General features: G+C 39.8%; 1 protein-coding gene across 1 annotated transcript in view; it reads right to left on the reverse strand.

Annotated features, from left to right (window-relative positions):
- DMD (dystrophin) overlaps positions 1 to 13,872 on the reverse strand; it is a 2,039,083-nt gene that overhangs the window by 595,900 nt on the left and 1,429,311 nt on the right. The window lies entirely within an intron of this gene.

The raw sequence follows: 13,872 nt of genomic DNA on the forward strand, positions 1-13,872 counted from the left end.
GTGTGTGTGTGTGTGTGTGTGTGTGTGTGTGTGTGTGTGTGTGTGTGGATGTGTGTATTTATAGGTAGCCATGTTAATCACTAAGAAATTCCCCCCTCCCACCAGTGTCCATCTACTGTCTCTGTCAACTCACCCTCCCTGCACTAAAGGGCCCAGGTCCCAGCGATATTTACATAGAAGCTTGGGAAAAATAAGACTTCTCGCTTGTTCTCTTTCTAAAATGGAATACATTTTATTTTACTTTGGGAAGGCATAATGAATATTTGTTATTAGTTGATGACCCGTACGTGACAGATGTTTTACACACAATCTCGCATTTTTATTCTCCTAATAACCACGCAGGAGGCCAATGAAAGTGAATAGATGAAACGTGGTGGAGATAGTAATGTTTAGGAAACTTAATTATCTACCATGCCCTTTGACTACTGCCGATTTTCTAAGGATTTTTGGGTTCAGAAAGGCCGAGTTTCGATCGTTTGTGCGGTGTTTCTTTTGTGAACAGGTAGGGACACAGGCCTCGTGATTTCAGCGCAATTGCTTTCGGTAGTATTAAAATAATGGCAAGGACTTATCCAAACATTACACATCTATTTTGCGCATTTTCCCCTCTCTGTGTTGAAAAACTGGAGGGGCTAACTTTTAACCAATTTTCCACATTTGTAAGCTGTGATTGCTCAGAAGAAAAATCCAATTTTCAGGTTTCTAACTTTTATGGTTTCTTTACACAAAAGGGTGTTTGAAATATGGAACAAATTGCCAAAGACAGCTATTGAAGTAAGTGGCATAAGTCAGTTGGAGAGCACTGAACAAATTTTAAAGTAGGAACCATATAGTTGTGGATAGATTTTATGAAATAAGATGTTTTCCAGGGTTAGAATGTTAAACTCTGGTCATCTGTGACACAGCACGCTTAAAAGGTACTTCGGAATTCCAGACTCTTAAATATTTAACACATTCAAATAGATGCTTTAAAAACAGACTTACCCAGAAACCTCAGATAAAGTCAAATATTTCCCTCAAATTTAACCAAGAACTCTATATAATACAGGTAGCAAAGTACACAAATTTTTATCTATGGAGATAACACAGGGCACGAACGGATTAGGTAGGCTTTGTGCAATTTAAATTTTTTTTTTAACGTTTTATTTATTTTTGAGACAGAGGGAGACAGAGCATGAACAGGGGAGGGGCAGAGGGAGAGGGAGACACAGAATCGGAAGCAGGCTCCAGGCTCTGAGCCATCAGCCCAGAGCCCGACGCGGGGCTCGAACTCACGGACCGCGAGATCGTGACCTGAGCTCAGGTCGGACGCCCAACCGACTGAGCCACCCAGGCACCCCGGCTTTGTGCAATTTAAATGCAAATTTGTGTTTTTTGATACTTGGACATTTTTACACAACCAAGAGTATCTTTACCGTCATTTTCATTTGTTTTAATATTAATTCACCCTCAAACAGCCAAGCTATTCTTTGCTTCTCTCTTTTGCATGTATTTCCCAAGGTTGGCTTTACTTTTCTCCTTCTTTTAGGATCACAAAGTTCGTTTAAGAAGTACGTTGTAGAAGTAACGTGATCAACTTTAATCTAAATTAAACCTGACCACAATGAACAGCTTTTACTGCTGAAATTAGCACGCATGTCAATTTAGACTTAACACAAGCCATTTTCCTCTCTAATGAACAAAATAGATCTCAGGGTATTGTGAAACCTGTTCTCTAGTTGGGTGATTCTCTAATTCTGCTGACAGACACATGCTTTGTAAGCACCTGAGAAGATTATTAATGACATCCTTTGAAGCAGCCTCCTTAAAAACCTACAGAGATTCACAGCTGTAATAAAACTATTCATTTCTAAAGGATTTCAAAACAAAATCGTAACTCTTTATCCCACTCTTTGGTCAATACATACAAAGGTTCATTTCTAAAAAGAAATTGCACAATAATAATATATATTGCTATGGGATTTATCAGACACTAATATACTCATTAAATAGTGGTTTCTTAGTAGAGCACAATGGGAAATTTCTCCTTTGATTCTCTTTCCAGAAATAAAGGAAAGGATTTGAATATGGCATATTTAAATATTTTTTCCATTAAGATATTATAAAAACAGTGACTGAAAGGCTTTCTTGCTAATGAACAGCACACACACACTCAGTGAAAAGAATAATTAGTTTTTTCTTTTCATTTGGTTTCATTTTGAGTGTATTCTATTTGCTATTATAATTTCTCTTACCTGACAACGTGGTTTTATAATCTCCTAACTTTTCAAATAGAATGACCTTCTTCTCTATTCCACTGAGCCACCCACAGATGGGAGAACACCTTAGATCTAATCATTACTCAAATTACCCACCTTCAAAATACCCCTCGATGAAATTCTGTTCTTTGCCTCCCCATCTGGTACTCTCACCAGATGCTTCTCTCTGAGAAACACTCTTTCTACTCTAATCCTCATCCTCAAATGACCTCTAGGCCTCTTCGATTTATTGTTCAGTTTCCTCATTCTAGCTGTAGTGGTCCATATTTGTCATGCGAAAACAAGTAGCACGCTATTTATGCTTATTTATTTTTCAGATAGGAGCCCGGATATTCATTACACATATAACTTACATGAACAAGACTAAAACCATGACATGCTTAACAGTACCGAAGCACGGTAATTGAGCATGTCTACACAGATTCTATCATTCTGGAAGAAACAAACACAAGGGAAGGAAGGAATCGATGTTATTCTAAGGAGTCATAAGCCAGCTACTGGGCTTTACTAAAAACAGCTTACCCCTTGGAGATGAGAATTCATCATGGATTCCACTAGCTGAGCAAAGACGGAAGAAAAAAAAAATCTTCAAATACAAAATGAATCAGAAGTCGTTAATCCTACTAAGTCCCCCCAGGGTTGAAGGAAGTGGTTATAAATAGCAATCCTATGAAAAGGGGCGTTAAACAATGAAACTATACATACTCTAAGTAGGTCATTCTGAGCTCTTAGAAAGAATTACACTTTGTTATTGTACTTGGTAAAATAGAATTCTACCTAATACTCAAGCAGAAAACTCTATGGTTTAGTTGAATAGTTAATATTTACATGTTTAAAAAAAGACCCGAACAATAAACTCTTCATATTTTTAATATTGCTACAAAAATCAATAGTCTTCACATATTTATACTTAGAACAAAGGCCCATGGTGATTTTCAGTTGTTGCCTTTTTCAGAAAATAAACATGACTTAAACTTACACATAAGGTAAAGATGTAGACCTTATATTCTTTCATTTATAATTTTCAAAAATTAACATCAAGGATGGACAAGGGGAAATAGTTTACTGAACCACTGTATGTATGGGAAAAAAAAAAAAAAAAGCATATAAGGCAGGTAGGGCCTAAACCGCAGCCTTTCTAGTAACTCAAAGAGTTTTACCTGTGAGGATGCTAATCCTATGCCTAGCTTTCAACTGCCTCACTGAGCACCTGCCGGCTTCTTCTCTGGCATGTGTTGCCTCTCCAAATAGGGTGGCCAAAACCAAAGCCGTCTTTTTTAGTAGGCTTCACGTCCACTGCAAGTCCCAACGTGGGGCTTAAATTCATGACCCTAACATCAAGACCTGAGTTGAGGTCCAGTCGGACACTTGACCGAATGAGCCACCCAGGCACCCACGGATCTGTCATTATTACTGTCCTCCAGTCCCTCACTTCTCTTTTACATTTTAAACTGGCCTGGATATTTTCCTGCTCGGTATAACTTCTTTACGTTTCTGAATGTTCTACCTCCATCTCTGTTGGCAACTTCTTCATGAACACCTTCTAATTGTGGTTAGCCTTTTGTCCTCCATTCATTCAAGAAATACTTTTTTTAAAAAGCGTTTTATTTTTACATACTTTAAAAGTTAAGGAAAAATTGCAAGAATGGTCAAAGAACTCCCATGTATCCTTCACCCAGACGCACCAATTGTTAACATTTGGCCTCATTGCATTTATAACTTATCATTCTATCTCTCTCTGTGGATATAAGTATATATGTACGTATAATAGATACTGTTTTCTGAACCACCGGTGAATCATCTGCAGGTTTACCCTTTGATATTCCAGTGCTTAATGCTTAAGAAAAAAAGGCATTCTCTTACATAACTTCAGCTCAATTTCAAAGTCAGAAAATACACTACGGCTTTAGTTCTATAATCTAACCACATTCTTTATTCATAGTTTGACAATTACCCCATTAATTGCCTTTCATTTACCGGTCCAGACTCATGCATTGCATTTAGTTGTCAAATCTTTTTAGCCTCCTTTAACCTCAAAAAGTTGTTTGCCTTTCTTTGAGCGTCATACCATTGACTGTTTCGAAGGCCAGTTATTTTGCAGAATGCCCCCCAATTTGGGTTTCAGCAAATAATTTTTAGGACTTACGTCAGTCTTTGACCCAAACACAGGTGATACAGAAGCAAAGGAGGAAAAATTATTATTCTCAAGGAGAAAACAAACTAGTAGTTAAGACAGGCAGTAAATAAGCAATTACAATAGGCTGAGGTGAGTATTATGGTAGGGAAAGCACGAGGAGTTATCAAAGCATATAGGAGAGATATCTAATAAAATTTACGGGTTAAGGAGGGTCTTCTGAATGAAGTGGAATTTACATGGTCTTCAGCCCTTCTTTGTTTAAATTTTACAAACTTTTTTTTAAAATTATCTCTAAGACTCCTTTATTATTATTATTTGTTAAAAAGTTTATTTTTGAGAGAGAGAGGGACAGAGTGCGAGCAGGGAAGGGGCAGAGAGAGAGGGAGACAGAATCTGAAGCAGCTCCAGGCTCTGAGCTGTCAGCACAGAGCCGGACGTGGGGCGTGAACCCAGACACCATCAGATCAAGACCTGAGCCGAAGTCAGACGCTTAACCGACTGAGCCACCCAGGCATCCCTAAGACTCCTTTTTTTTTTTTTTTTTTATAAAACTTTTTTTGAAGCTTTATTTGGGTGAGTTTGACAAATAGAAATTGTATATAATGGTATAACTCGATATCTTGATATATGTATACACTGTGAAATAATCACCACACTCGGTATAGTCATCATCTCTCAGTTACTTTTGTGTGCGTGTGACGAGAACACTTAAGATCTACCCTTCTAGCAAATTTCAAGTTTACGGTACATTAACTACAGTTACAATAATGTATAGCAGATCTCTAGAACTTACTCATCTGAAAACTGAAGGTTTGTACCCAGTGATCAGCACTGCCCCATTTCCCCCACTTCCCAGTCCCTGGCTACCATCATTCTACTCTGTTTCCCTGAGTTCACCTTTTTCTAGATTCCAAATATAAGTAAGATCACACGGTACTGGTCTTTCTGTGTCTGGCTTATTTCACTCCGTATAGTGTTCTCCAAGTTCATCTATGTTATCACAAATGGCAGGATTTCCCTCTTTCTTCGGGCGGAATGATATCCCAGTGAATATATATATACATATACCATATTTTCTTTATCCATTCAGCTGCTGACAGACATTTAAGTTGTTTCCATATCTTGGCTATTGGGAACAATGCTGCAATACACATAGCACCACAGATATCTCCTTGAGATCCTGACTTCATTCCCTTTGGATATATACCCAGAAGTGGGATTGCTGCACCATATGGGGAGCTCTATTGGTAATTTTTTGAGGAGCCTCAATGTTGTTTCCCATAGTGGCTGCACCAATTTCTATTCCCACCAACAGCGTACAAGGGTTCCCTCTTCTCCACACCCTCACCAACGCTGAAATCGCTCCTCTTTTTGGAAACAGCCCTTGCAACATGTGTGAGGTAATGCCTCACTGTGGTTTCGGGTTGTATTTCTCTGATGATCAGTGATGGTGAACCCCTTCTCGTGTACTTCTTGGCCACTTGGATGCCTTCTTTGGAAAAATGTTTACTGAGGTCTTCTGCCCATTTTTGATTCTGATTATTTGGTTTTCTGCTATTGAGTTTCAGGAGGTTCTTCTTACGTATTTTAAATCTTAACCCTGTATCGGATACATGATTGGCAAATATTTTCTCCCATTTTGTAGGTCACCTTTCATTCTGTTGATTTTTTTCCCTTTGCTGTGCAGAAGCTATTTTTTTTTTTTAATTTGATGCACTCTCACTAGTGTATTTTTGCTTTTATTGTCAGCGATTCTGGTGTCATTATCCAAAAAATCATTGCCCAGACTAACATCAAGAAGCTTTTCCTGTGTTTTCTTCCAGGAGTTTTATGTTTACAGGTCTTTAAATACCACTGCTGCTAATACCCACTGTGGTGGCCATGACAATGTGCAAGCCTTTTACGACTGAGACCTAACTGACTGAGGAACCCAGCTGCTGCCTTTGGAAACCCATCACTACACTGAAGAGAAGCCAAATCTCCCGCAGACCGTTCCCACCAATGACTGAATGTGATAGCAATACTGAAGCGGAGCCTTTTTTGGGAGACATCGGGCTCAGCGACTCCCCAACAGCTTTGCTTAGACTGCACATTGGGATGCTTCTGCCTTCTCTCCCTCTTTCTTTCATCTGGGGTCAGGCTTGCATTTTAATGTAATGGCTCTCCCACCTTCTCTCACTTCCTCCCCATGTCCTTGCACAAAGATATCTCCTCAAATAAAATCATTTCCTTTTTAATCCTGTCTTGGGATATTTAATCTCAAGCCCCAACTACTATACCCACTTTTGCTCTTTTAGACCCTAAACTTCTCATCAACTCTTCAGATCTACGTAACATGGTGATTCCATGATATTACCACCAAGATGTATAACTCACAATTTCTGAACATTACCAATATCCCTTTTAAGATTCAAGTGAATTAGTATTTCAAAAGCACCTCTATTAAAAACCACAGCTACTTTTTTTTTTTAAAAGGAATATGCCCCTTACTTTCAGTGAGCCTAAAATTGAACTGGTAGATAAAAGAATGATTTAGATGTGTTACATTGTGATGGTGAGTTTCTATTCTACACACGTAGCTCAAGAATACTAGGTTATCAAAGCAAGCCGCCAAAATTCCTTTATGCATAACAAACACTAGAGTTCCTGGAAAACATTTGTAAAAGGAATTTTTTGGCAAGTTTTCAGACTCTGGAAGATAGCAAAGTTAAGCAAAAAGTATTCCATTGGATAGGCAGAGATCTCAATCAGGGCTGGCTTCATGGGTCCCGTGCTTGGTTTACCGTGGTGCTGCGGCCATCTTGAAGTTCTTTATCATTTTTGTTAACAAAGGGTCCTTCATTTTCATGTTGAACTGGGTCCCACAATTTATGCAGCCAATCCTGACCTCAAGCCTGAAGTTAGCAGAGAATAAAAGTTGTGATGGGAAGGCTGCACTTTAACACAAATTATATTACGTCCATCAGATGCCTCTTGTTTGGTTCCTGAGAACTTACTCTAAGTTCCTTTAAGTATCAACCAGGAAGCTAAAAGATCCATGTTTGGGGGAAAATCTCTTCTGGTCAGGAAATGCAGAACAAAACAATTGGCCGTTATCTGAGATGGGACCCTGTCAGCACCAATGGTTACTGGACAAGCAAAGTCTTTGTGATTGTGGGAGAAGTAAAGCAAGGAACATATAGAGAAAGTGGTAAATCATCTAAGAATTTGGGATTAAAAGGGTAAACTGTCGCCCTGGCAATAATAATGGCTGTGGGGGATCTCAAATTCCATTTACAGTTTTAGCTAGTTATTAGTTGTTTCCAAGGCTAGCGTGGCTTTGAAAAATACATGAGAAACAATTAGTAATTAATTCCATGAACAGTTACTAACCTGCAAATATATGCAAAGCACTTGGCTAATAGACATAGACAAATAAACATTGACCTCTTTCTTTAAGGAATTCATAATCGGGGCGCCTGGGGGGCGCAGTCGGTTAAGCGTCCGACTTCAGCCAGGTCACGATCCCGCGGTCCGTGAGTTTGAGCCCCGCGTCGGGCTCTGGGCTGATGGCTCGGAGCCTGGAGCCTGTTTCCGATTCTGTGTCTCCCTCTCTCTCTGCCCCTCCCCCGTTCATGCTCTGTCTCTCTCTGTCCCAAAAATAAATAAACGTTGAAAAAAAAAAAAAGGAATTCATAATCTAGCCAAAAATAAAGAACTCATCGACAATTAATAGAGTGATTAATTAATCAACAATTAATACAATTCCTAACAACAGTAAGAGTTGTTTATTAAGCATTTACTATGTGCCAGAATAGTCTACCATAGTCCACAGAGAATGGACTCTGGAGTCAGGCTGCCTGGGTTTGAATCCTGGCTGCCATTCACTTGGTTGATTATTTTCAGCAAGTTACTTAACCGTTCTCTTCTTCATTTCTACCACTGTAAAATGAAGATCATAAGAATATCTATCCCTTAAGTTTGTTATGAGGATAAATAGGGCTCATGTTTATAAAATGCTTGGAATACTTTCTGTTGCGTAAGAACCATAAAAGCGCTCAATAAAAAAAATAATCAATTTAATCATCATAATACTCTGATAGGTACCGTTATCTCCATTTTACAGATGAGGAAAATGAAAGAAAAAGGAGTTAAGCAATTTGTCCAGGACCACACACACTACGTGTCAGAACTTCTAACATAGGACATGTGGTCCCAGAGTCCACACACTTACGAGCTATGTATGATATAGTTACAAAGTACGTATGCTGTAGTATAATAGAGTATATTACAGGATAACATAGTATGATTTAATTATTGCACAGATGAGATTAAATGGGACAGGAACATGAAATGGGAACACAAAAGGGGAAATTAGTGATTTAAGTAATTCACTTAGTACTGAATCAGTTAGGGTACCTGCAATGAACAAATGACCCACCCAAACTGGGATGGGGAGACTTTCCTCAAGGCTGGAAAAGCTAAGTGGAGGGTGCCGTTAAGAGAGTCTGGGACGTAGCTGCAGGGAGAGGACCTCTTGACAGGGGCTGAGGCTGTAGAGGGGCCTAATGATCACCTGACTCGCTCTCCTCTCTCCCTCTGCACCACCAGTGCCTCCCATTAGAAGCGCACGGTCACTGGGTAAGCAAGCTCACCGCTGCTCATATTATTTGGCCTCCCAGGGTGCAACAGGAAGTTAGACAGTATATCTGAGAAAAGGTCTAGCAAAAGCACCAAAGTAAATGGCGAAGACAGAAACAGCCACTGAAAGGAATCAGTTTGGGGAATGATCACACATGGGAATTTTGAGGAAAGACTTCATAGAAAGGATGGTGCTGTGGTTGAACCTTGGGAGATATGGCTGGGTCATGAGGAGGGCTGTATAAGGGAAAGAGGGGCGCCTGGGTGGCTCAGGTGGTTAAGCATCTGACTCTTCATTTCAGTTCAGGTCACGATCTCACGGTTTGTGAGTTCAAGCCCGGTATAGGGCTCTGGGCTCACAGCACGGAGCCTGCTTTGGATCCTCTGTCTCCCTCCCTCTGTCTTTCCCCCACTCATGTGTGCGTGAGCTCTCTCTCTCTCTCTCTCTCTCTCTCTCTCTCTCTCTCTCAAAAATAAATAAAATGTTAAAAAAATAAGGGAAAGAAAAGCATGAGCAAAGACATAGAAATAAAAGAAAGCCTCAGCTAGGGTGGCTGATGTCTACAATTTCACTGGGAAAAATAGGAGATAATTTAGATAGGCATAGCGGAAGCCCTCAGAGTTACATTTCACTACTCACGTCGTGTCATTTATCTTCCTGTTTATATATTTGGTTTACTTATAATCAAATTTGTGGTATAGGGCACTGTGATGAGATAAAAGAAAACTGATCTTGTTTTATGGTTGGGTTTTTGAAAACCAGCCTGAGGTATTCGGATTTTATCAAGAGGAACCAGGTAACAGTGAAGACTAGAAAAAATGAAGGCATGGGAGCAACGACTTGCTGAATGCCATGCCCTTGTACACTTTATCCTTTCTGGCTGGAACACCTTCCTCCGTTCTTGGTCTTTTCCGGGAAATATGGTAAACAGACAACCGTGCGTGAGAGTGATGACTGACCAAAGGACTGAGCACAGTAGGGGGAAACGGCAATGCAAAAAAGATAATTCTAACTAGAAGGGTGGCGGAATGACTACAACATACATCTCTGTTTCAAGCAGTGTTTGTTAATATTATAAAAATTAGTGATCAGTTGCCTACCTTTAAACAAGAAACCTAGGATAGCTACTTAAGAAATTATCAGCTTCAAAAACCAGTAGGACAGTCTGTGGAATTTATCGCTCTGTTTTTTGGTAATAATATCTTCCTTATTCGTTGGCATTTTGGGGGGCTTACAAAACTTAAGCTTCCCGAATCTGAGGCCTTTCTTATAATGGTGTGATATAAAGCTAATCTACTATTAGCATGTTATTTTTAAAATAAATTCTTTCCTGTGGTTGAAAAAGAGATTTTGATGATCATTTGCAAGTTATTCTGCCACAGAAAATGTAAAGAATTGATTCACTTGCATTCCATAAACCCCTTAACATGCAAAAAATGAAAACTTTCAGTTACACAAGCCAGTAAGTAAATAATGGGGTCTAAATTAGGGATCTTGAAATATAATTTCAAAGTCAAGAAGAAAGAAGAATTTTAGGCTACAATTTGTCGATAATGATTTGCAAATACATTTCTTAGCTGATAGAAAGGGCGCTGATATTTTTAGCTGCTCAACATTAGATCTATCAGTTATTCTACGTTGTTCACATTTCTTGAAACTCTATTGTTCTGTAAATTCCTCATGTCGACAAAGGATAATTGGGGCAGTTTTAAGACCAGTTTTTGTTATGTACGTCACATTTGCTTTTGATGTCATGACGAATGAAATGAGCGATGCATTTTTTTTCTCCCCCCGTATATTTTAGAAGAAAGGGAAAACCGAAATCATTTTATACTATACGTATTTTGGGGTTTTTTTTTCTGCTCAAGTTTTCCATCATTCATTTCTTGTTCTATCTTAAATAACACCATTTTGGAGGCATTCTAACTTCAAGTAGTCAAGATAATTTGTCTGTTATCTAATCAGAGCACACTATACAGCAATTTGAAGTGTAAGTGAACCAAATTAATAAAATGGACGACAAATTACATGACACGAGCAGTGAAACGTAACTCTCTGAGGGCATTATTTGTAATATTTTTCCTGGTGCAGAATATCCTGATTTTGCATCCTAAAGATACTATCCACAGCTGTAGAAATGCCAGATAAAGAGGCCCAGCGTTAACAGGTAACTGCGTACCAATCAATCAAATGGGTGGGAAACATGTATTGGCAGGAGTCTACGCACAATACGTTACAGTAGGGCATGTGCTTTGTGGGTGAGAGAGGATGGAATAAAAGAACATTCCCAATGAATTCAACTTGCAATGAGCTAGCAATGCAGCTGGGGAGACGACCTTCAGGCCTGCCCATTCCCATTCACACACGCAGTTAGTCAGTAAGAGAACACAGTATGTAAATGGCAAACGTTACAGTCTACAGGCTATAGACTCTATGCTGATGGGGTTCTGAAGAACGCAATTTTAATACGAGCCTGTTTGGGGAAAGTGACTTTGAGGATCAGGAAGCTGAACTATCATTTACGCGATGAACAGGACTGATAGCGATGACCCAGTGATGGGAGGGGCGATTCCAGGGCAAGGACAGAGCTTAAACCAACGTGTGGAGGCACCAATACACTATAGAGTGCTCCAGAAGGGGGGGGCTGCTCTGCAGTGAGCAGAATTTTCATGGCCGTGACCAAGCTGGGAAGGGAAGCTAGGGCTCTGACTACCAGACGAATGAGTAAGGACATGATACCGAAGGCAATGGGCAGCACCGGAGTTTCTAGAACAGAGGAATGACCCAATAAAAGTGGCAGTGTGGAAATATTAACCTTGCACCTTTGCATCCAAAGTACTTTTTTTAAATTTTATTTAGTGATTATTGACAGAGAGAGAGAGAGCAGTTAGGGGAAGGGCAGAGAGAGAGACAGAGAGAGAGAGAGAGAGAGAGAGAGAGAGGGAGCGCGAATCCCAAGCAGGCTCTGTGCTCTCAGCACAGAGGCCGATGTACGGCTCGAACTCACAAAACGGGAGATCATGGCTTGAGCAGCAATCAAGAGTCGGGCACTTAACCGACTAAGCCACCCAGGTGCCCCATGTCCAAAGTCCTTTTGAAGAGAGGACTCAAAAGCTGAACTGTAATGATCCAAGAAAACCCTCGCTCATCCAGCCCCTCTGTTTACATTTCCAGTCATGAAAACATGCAAACCATTCTAAATTAACCTCATGCACTGCACGTAAGGAGAAATAGGAACTGCACTGCACGTAAGTAAAAGAAATTCAGCGCCACTGCTGGTAACGAACTGTCGCAGAGAATTATTAAGCAGATTTTCTGATCCCACTTGTCATGTGATATTAAATTAGATGCGAGTGCATAGTGACTGTTGTTTCAGTTTAGAAAAAAGTGAACCCTCAGAATGTTAAAATTCTTAGATTCCTGCTCTGAAGAATAAAGAGACTGCCAGGGAATGAGAGAGAATTGGGATCCCTCAATTATCAGCGGTAATAAGAATTATCAACATAATATTTTGATGTCACATCTTGTGAACTTAACATTGCAATGTCCTTTTATATCTATTATTGCATTAGACCTATGATATTTCCTTTGGGAAATGAGTCTTCAGGTAAGTCTCCAGGTTCTAGGAAAGAAGACTGTTATTTAATAGGTACTATACTAATCCCTTCAACAACCAAAGTTCACGGCCAATGAAAGGTTATGCTAAAAATGCATCCAGCCTTTTTCGTGTTTTCAAAACATTTTAAAGATGCCACTGATTTAGCTGAGATGAGAACCGTGGTACGTATCGCCAAAGTAAGAGATGTCACTGTTCTGTGACGCTACCCGGACGTGCAAGTCAAGTGGAGACTGAGTGATCATCTAGAGGCAATTAAACTCATATGCACAGTCAATCGGTGTAATTCAAGCCCTCAAAGGCTCCTTTCCCATCTTTGAGTGGTGTATGGGAAGACGTGAATTATCAAAATAATTGGCACAGCTGTTCAATTCATGTTGCATATACAGGGAGAGAACTGGGCTCAGTTTATTTATCTGTAAAATGAGGGTAATTACCTTTATATCACCCAATCTTGGGGACAGAAAAGTCATAAACCTATTTATAAACATTCAAGTACCTTAGGTAGAAATGAGTCACATATGGCTAGTCTGAGTTTCTTTGCAGTAGCGGCAATTGAGGAATATGTTACCGAGAATGTATTTCATTTATCAGGTCTCAACCTTCTGACGTCACCAAGTTCTGAGCCCTACAGAGCAAAGATCACCTGCGGATAGTGAGCCATTATGTGTCTGTGCTAAAAAATGGTATCTTCATGGCATGGAAACCTCTTTGAGTTTTACAAACAAGGGTGAGACGAGTGAGAGCGGGAGGCAGGGAGCATGAGGGCAGCTGTGTGCATTCACACAGGAGACACGATATCCAAAAGGAGAAGAGAGGTGTGCCCCAATCTGTACGACACCTTTGCATCAAAACAGTGTGATGTGTCCCATTAGACGCACATATAAAGAAAAAAAAAGCTCAACAATTGGGCCTCGTGCTTCAAAAGAGACAACATTCTTTGCATATACTCAGAGGCCGACATTGATCTATTTCTTCTCAGACATTATATGACTGGGGAAAAGATAAAAATCTGCCTTTGATTGGGTGCTATGTGTTTAAGCCCTGGCTTAGCTGTAAATCATTTGTGAAGATCATTTCTCGGTAGGTGAATAGAGTTGCTCTCATGGAGTGTTAATACACTTGCAGTGAAGTGTTGCTGGGGTAGGAGGTGTTAGACATTGATCAGGAGCTTAAGAGATGAGCTATTTATTTCTGCTGTTGTAAGAGGAAATTTTCTATAATAAAACAATGATTCTGC

This window comes from Herpailurus yagouaroundi, unplaced genomic scaffold (assembly GCF_014898765.1).
Source record: "Herpailurus yagouaroundi ecotype Mexico unplaced genomic scaffold, PumYag 67793, whole genome shotgun sequence".
Lineage (NCBI taxonomy): Eukaryota > Metazoa > Chordata > Mammalia > Carnivora > Felidae > Herpailurus > Herpailurus yagouaroundi.